The sequence below is a fragment of the Manduca sexta genome, chromosome 18 (genome assembly GCF_014839805.1).
Source record: "Manduca sexta isolate Smith_Timp_Sample1 chromosome 18, JHU_Msex_v1.0, whole genome shotgun sequence".
Taxonomy (NCBI): domain Eukaryota; kingdom Metazoa; phylum Arthropoda; class Insecta; order Lepidoptera; family Sphingidae; genus Manduca; species Manduca sexta.
This window is the reverse complement of record NC_051132.1, coordinates 8,611,189-8,618,848: the sequence shown is the minus strand read 5'-3', so window position 1 is coordinate 8,618,848 and position 7,660 is coordinate 8,611,189. Positions and strand designations below refer to the sequence as shown.

The following is a 7,660-nucleotide window of genomic DNA, read 5'->3' as shown; positions in this document are numbered from 1 at the left end:
TTCCAGCCCGGGTCAATTAGCGACCACCGCGAGTTGACCAAATTTCTAGATAGCAAACGCTATCATATTACACCTTTGCGCTCCCGGACGAGCGCCGCTATAGGTACGTCATCCGTGGCATACCCTCCAAATGTCGGCCGCCGAGGTCCAACAAGGCCTCCAGGCCAAGGGCATCGCAGCCCTAGAGGTGCACCGGATGCACCGTAAATCGCGATTGTCACGACGTGGCATACAGTACGAGATGGTCCTCGCCATCTTGGCTACCCTCGCGGACGTAAAAGCTCTTTACGAGCTCGCGACATCTCGGGCCTTGGCGGCTTCACCGTCGAGACCCCACATAAGACTAGCGAGGTTGCGCAGTGTCACAACTGCCAGAAGTATGGCCACAACTCGCGTGGCTGTCGCCTCCCCGCCAGGTGCGTCAAGTGCCTCGGCGAGCACGGCACGTCAGAGTGCCCGCGTCCGAAAGATAGGTCCCAGTGCACGGAGCCGCCTTCGTGCACCAACTGCCGGCAATCTGGCCATCCGGCCACAGGCCCCTCAGGCCGAAAATTCGTTTTGGCCCCAGCCCCGACACGTAACCCGTGGTTTCCCGCCACGGTACGTGCCGACTCGCGTCCCCAGGCCCAGGGCGGTGGTTCTCCCGGAGGATCTCCCGCCACCCCGGCCACAACACCAGCAGCGGCGGCCACTGTTCCCGCTCCCGTCCCAACGCCCTCGACCTCCAAGGCTACCTCTTCCAAGGTAGTCAAGTCGAAGGCTCCCGCACCATCAAACCCCAGGTGGCGGCGACTCCGTCGTCTAGCGGCGCGGCTTCTTCATTCTCTCTGGTTTCCCCAGAGATTATCGAACTCCACGCGCTGATCCACGACTGCTCGTCCAAAATGAAGGCACTGGGTCGCTCTGACTCAGTCCTTTTCGCCCAAATTTATAACGCGCAACAGCGCATATTCCAGCTCACTATGGAATCCATTTTCTCTCCGTAATGGCTTCTCCAAACGGAAATAACCCATCGCGACTCAAGCCTCGCTCCCTCAGAGTGGGCTTTTCAACCTTAATGGTATACGCGGCCCACGAGCCGAACTCTCCGACATGGCTCGCGATCATCCAGGGGACGTCGTCCTCCTCCAGGAAACGTTCCTCACACCCTCCCAACGCAGTCCCAAACTCCCAACTTTCCATCTCGTGCGAAACGATCGCACCGATGGCCCTAAAGGTGGCACTCTCATTTACTACAAAAGGTCCCTGCATTGCATACCTCTCGACCCCCGAAAGCCTGAGCAGCATTGAGGCTTCAGTGTGCAGGCTTTCTATGACAGGACACCCGCCGATCACTCTGATCTCGGCCTATCTCTCTCCCAGTAAGGAGCTTCACTCCAACGAACTTGTAACCCTACTTAGTATGGGGGAGTCCGTCCTTCTGGCGGGCGACCTTAACGCCAAGAACACTCTCTGGAACTGCAACTCTACCAATGGTAGGGGTGCGGTACTCGAAACTGTCTTGACGAGATTGACATGAGCATTCTGGTTCCTTCTGAACCCACGCACTATAGCTTCGTAGACGATAGTTACAGACCAGATATTTTAGATATAGCACTCGTAAGGAACGTATGTCTCAACGTGCGTTCCCTGCGAGTGTTACACGAGTTAGATTCAGACCACAGACCTGTGATCCTAGATCTAGGCCCCCATAACGGTCCCTCAGACACAGGTCCTAACGACAGGGTGAAAGTGTCGACGAATTGGCGGCTCTTGAGCACCAAACTCGCCGATACTTCATCTAATGCTCTCTTCTATTCCGCCCAACATCGTGACTCGCGAGGAAACGACCGGCGCGATTCGCTCCTTCACCAACCATCTACACCACGTCTTGAGCGAAAGCTCCGAGAGGGTGCCCGAGACCGGCAACGGTCAAGGGCATCTTCCCGATGACGTGAGATGGGTGCTGAGGAGGCGAAACGCAGCACTAAAGGCCTGCGTGTCTGACCCTCCCCGGATCGACGGCGTCTCGCGCGTTACCTCCAACGTGAGGCCAGACGTCGCGTAAAGGACGCCGTCGATTCGAGGTGGGAGCAGCACTTGTCGGAAATCCAACCGACCCACATGGCCTTTTGGAAGCTGGTCCGCTCTTTCAAGAGAAAGGATGTGGCCTCTTTTCCCCGCTCAATCGTCCGAATCAACGCCCGCGTTTGACGACGACGAGAAAGCGGAATTATTAGCCTCCACCCTGCAGTCTCAATGCTCGCTCGAAACAATTCCCGTAGACCACGATCATCTTGTTGCGGTAGACACTTTTGTCGAAAGTAGGAACGCGATCCCTTCGCCGCCTATTCCGCGACCATTTCAAACAATCGACCCGGACGTCGACGCGCCCCCGACCCCTCGCGCCGGTGACGATCGAAGAAGTCGTCACTCTGATCAAGGCACTAAATAGGCGAAAAGCCCCGGGGCTGACGGTATCCCCACTAGGTTACTGAAAATGCTACCGGGGCATCTGGTCAAGATTCTTGCTGACATCCTCAATGCAGCATTCCAGAACTGCTACTTTCCTGAGGCCTGGAAAGAAGCAGTCGTGATAGGAATTCACAAGCCGGGTAAACCCGCGTCAGAACCGGCCTCTTATAGGCCCATTAGCCTACTTAGCACGATAGGGAAACTTTATGAGCGGATCGTCCTCGACCGTCTCAAAATAGTAGCTCACTCCCACAATCTGCTCCCTCCAGAGCAGTTTGGTTTTCGAAATAGGCACAGTTGCGTGCATCAGATACTCCGCATCACGGAGCATGTCTATTCCAGATTTAAGTTAGGATTCTATACCGGTGCTCTCTTCTTCGATATTGAGAAAGCATTCGACAAAGTGTGGCACAACGGCTTGTTGTACAAGCTGTACACTCTCAACGTGCCCACACAGCTCGTGCACATCATACGAGAGTTTTTGTCGAATCGCGGTTTCAAATATCGTGTCGAGGGCACCCTCTCCTCTCGTCATACCATCTCGGCCGGAGTCCCGCAAGGCTCCGCGCTATCACCTTTCTCTTCTCGCTATATACTAGCGATATTCCTAAATACAAAGACGCCCATCTGGCGCTCTTCGCGGACGACACGGCGATCTACGCTTCACGTAGAGAACCGGAACATGTGGTGCGCATTTTGCAGGCCGCCGCCGACCAGCTCGGCGAGTGGTTTCGCAAATGGCGCATCACTGTCAACCCTCCAAAGCCAAGCTATCCTATTCCATAGGAAGCTTCAGAAAGAAGCGCCTAACGCTTCAGTTAGATTGTCTGGCCAAATCATCCCTTGGACCCATAAGGTCAAATATCTAGGTGTGATCCTTGATCAGAGGTTGACCTTCGCCCCACACGTAAATGCGGTACGCGCGCGAGCCGCATTCGCGATGGGCCAGCTCCACTGGCTCTTAAACAGAAAAAGTAAGATGTCTATCCGCAACAAGATTAGGATCTTTACTACGTGCGTTAGACCGATCATGACGTACGCGTCCCCGTATTCGCGCATATACCGCCTGCTCGACTTCAGCGTCTGCAGGTGTTACAAAACAAATTCCTCAGACGTGCACTCGATGCCCCGTGGTACGTTCGCAATCGCAACCTCCACGTGGACACCGATATGCCGACCATCAGGCACTTTATGCACATGGCCAGCAGACGCTATTTCGATAAGGCGGTCAATCACCCGAATCCGTTAATCCGACTAAATTCTAAATACACTCCATTTGACCGCGCCAAATGGAGAAGACCGCGTTCAGTCTTATCAGATCCAGAGGACGATATAACTCTGGCAATACGTAGAAAGCACGAGCTGCTTAAAAGCTCAAACACTCAACACGACCGCTGCTCCGTCCTCGCCGTCGAGGACCTCGCCGCGTCCCCGTCCTCCCGACCCTTCTGATAATTCCGGCCCGGGCGCCGATGTAAACATGTTAGACGGTTAGGTCGTTTTTCGCTCCTTTCGCGTTTCCATAATCGCTGATGTCCCCAAAACATCCTCTCTCAGTGGCCGTCCTGAGCCGAGGTCGTGACCCTTTAGAGGGTCGCCCTCAGCATGGTCACTTAAGGGCTCGCAGTGCCTAAAGCACGCACCCGCAAGACCGGTGTGTTTGTATAAGCCGGCCCTTGCCAGGCTAACAAACGTAAGACAGGATCAAAAAATGCGTAGTTTGTAGTTCGAGGCAGAATAAGAAAATTAGTACGAGATAAGCAGATTCGAAAATAAACCAGTGAACAAATCCGTGGCAGTTTTAATACAGTCCCCAACAGTCTCATTTCATTAATTTCGCTGAAAAAACGCTAAAATCACAAATTGCGTCCGAACGAATTAAGACGCATAGGTACTCTCCAGTATTATGCCAGTGTGGACACTGGGTGGGTGTATGGCACAATTTGGCACGACGCCAGCAAGTCAGGTGGCCTCTACCCAACGCGTTGCCAGGTAATGTGTCCGCAGTAGCACAACCTATATTTTTTTAATATCTGAAGCATGACATATTTTTTTGCTGACCGTATTTGCCATACCGTGAGCTCCCTTCTGTAGGGAAGACATAAATACAATCAGGGATCGTTGAGCCCGTCTCATAATATAAACCAAGCATGTGACACTCCCAACAATGCCTGCCATTCCGCGTCAGCTTTAAGAATGGAATTACGCTCACTTTTGATCGTTCGTCCTGAGTTTTACGCCAGTATTTAATGGGTTTTACAATGTAATTATTCTGACACTAATCCCATGTAAATGCGGCAATACTGGAGAGTACGTTCCAAAAATATAACACTAAAGTACAATTTCCTTACAAGTACTTTACGCAGGATTATGTCTTCTGAAGTAGGCATCTACTATACATTTTCAGCAATTAAAACCCTAATATATTAATTATATTCATTTCAGAATGCAGATTTAGAACGCAGGGATTTGAGAAATGGCTGAAAAACCTAACTCCGATAGAACTATTTTAGAGATAATAATAAACCGAAAGGACAAATTTCTAATGACACAAGTAACAGACTAGAAGTCCGTAAAGAATGTAAGCTATTATATTATCAAGGCAATTTTTTTTAGAGCATCCCGTTACCAATTTCCACGACAACCTGACATGACGAGGTGGCCGAGAGGTTAAGGCGTTGGACTGCTAATCCAATGTGCACTGCACGCGTGGGTTCGAATCCCATCCTCGTCGATATATTTTGTTTTCAAAAGCAAATTTGATTTATAACAATGCATTTTAATAACCTACAGCATAATTTTAAATGCTTTGAATAAAACATTTTTTGTTTTACAGATAATGCTCGCATAATTCTACAGTTCTTCGTCACGAATCACGACTCACGGTAATCATAATATGATACGAAGCATTAAATATTTAACATTCACAAACAATGAACTTGCATTTCTGGTGCGACTTAAATTCAATATAACGACATCTACCGGAAACCGCTTGAAATACTCTTTTCCAAGAGCAAAGCTGCCAACTTTTGTCCATTCCAGTATCGGAAGAGGCTAAGGGTTTACTAAAAATATTTTGATTTTATAAAAAATTAGTAGGCATGGATAAAAGTGGACGTACGGAGCGACATAGTCGTGAAATAACGACCAAGCTCCTTAAATAAAGATTAAAAAAAAAAAAAAAAACTGCCAACAAAAGGCGTCATAACTTTGCCAAGGAAACAGCAACGTGATTTACGACCATTTCACACTAGAAAATATACATGCGATACGACTAAAAACATTACACAGTTGTTTTACTGCATTTTTAACTCTCGTGGATGGATGTACAAGCTAGGTCCGCTGGCTGGCTCGTTTTAATCCGTGACCCGGCAAAGTTACATGTACTTATTACAACGCCTAATAAGGCGGACTGTACTGCTGGTATTTTGGTAACGCACTGATAAATGACCTTAAGTTTATAATATTATGCTTAATGCTGTTTGTTTGGTTTCAATAAAAGCTGAAAGGGAGTATACCACAACGGTTTATGCCTTCAAAATCTTTTCTAGAGCACCAGAATCGCTAATTATGAATCGCAGAATCACTGGTGGTAGGTCTCTCATTTGTGAGAGTCCGCCTGGCAAGATACCACGGCAATGTCTATTTCTGCCGCTCAGTAGCATTTTGTAGTCCCTGTTGTGTTCAGGTTTGAAGAAAACTGACTTAACATCTCAAGATGGCAAGCGCAGTAGAATACCAAACAATACTTTTTAATTCATGGTGTTGGAAGGTGTTTCTACTATTGATGGGCGGTCGCAACTCTTACTGTCAGGCGAACGGCAAGCTCGTCTCATCATTCATAGCCATAGAAAAAAATATATATATTCGTAAAATAATATTTGTGAAGCATAAGGTATCAACAACATTCCATTCGAATGTAACAAAGGCACCGAGGTCTCACAAAAAGAGCTATCTTTGGTATTGAAATCGTAATGCACTTGCTCGCCATTACGAACAGCAGTTGGACGGCTCTCAAACACAACTACGATTTAGACAGTCATGCCCGATAAATGACAATAAACTTGTCTCGTATTAAATTAATGAATCCCTTCCAGCCGAATTTCGGCACGATGGCCAGTCTCTACGGCGATCAGCCAGGTAAGCAGAAGGTATTATAGTGCACAAGTATGTGCACTATACACAAGAGCACTCTCTGCTCCTTCACTCTCATAGTCTGGTGAGACGGCAATCCGTCATGACCGAAGAAATAAAGCTCAGGACCAACGGCTTTACGTGGCACGGGAGTATCACACCGCCAACTGCCTAACTCCGAGCTGCGATTGAGTAATTTTTAATATGGAAAAATATAGAACAATGGGTGTTAGTTATCTATTCAATACGAGCGCAATATTATTACGAATTCCGTGCCAATTGCGAATAGCCAACTATGAAACGGAAGGCCATTGGTGAGATTCACATTAGGATGCAAGTTAACTTAGTAAATAGAATTTTAATGTAAATAATTGTCTGTACCTTTCCGAAAAAAATGGGTTTTTGGAAAAGCGGAATATAATGATTTTATATAGAAAATTTCTAAATTAATATTTAGACGGAATAATTTTATGAAGGTTCGTTAAGGCATGGTGACATCCATAAAATCATGTACTTACGTAGATTTTACAAGGAATACACATGAAATAAGCCTTCAGTGATTACCACCGCATGCCACGGCATACTCCACAGAGTTTATGTAAATATTCCCGATTTATGACCCCATAACGTCGAACCCTACGAGGCGCTTTTTAAGTTTATGTAACTGGACTCAGTGTGCCAAATTGGCGAATGTCCAGGGCACGTAGACCGCTCCAAAAGTAATATATATTTATACACCTTTCTGCTAAGTTTGGAAACACCACTCATGAGTTTAAGAAGAATTGAGACTTGATGTTAAATGGTTTTAGTTGCATGTTTATGGCGGCACTCGAAGATCAAAGCGATAACAATGTTTTCGGAAAACAATTTCTAGATGCGATTTATTACTGGCATGTTTATGGTTTATTTAGAAGTCAATAAAACCTTTAATTACGTTTAGGAGCTATAAAGTCAAATTTTATGGCTGCTTTTTAAATACTTCACAATATTTTAAACATTGGATTTGAAATAAAATTTAAAAATTCAAGTTCTATCTTATATCTATTTCAAGTTAAACAACTTTTATGAATAT

General features: G+C 47.1%; 1 non-coding gene across 1 annotated transcript; it reads left to right on the top strand.

Moving 5' to 3' along the window:
- Window positions 1-5,106: 5,106 nt before the first annotated feature.
- Trnas-gcu lies at window positions 5,107-5,188 on the top strand. Its single transcript has one exon. It is a non-coding gene; the product is annotated as a tRNA-Ser (tRNA).
- The last annotated feature ends 2,472 nt before the right edge of the window (window positions 5,189-7,660 follow it).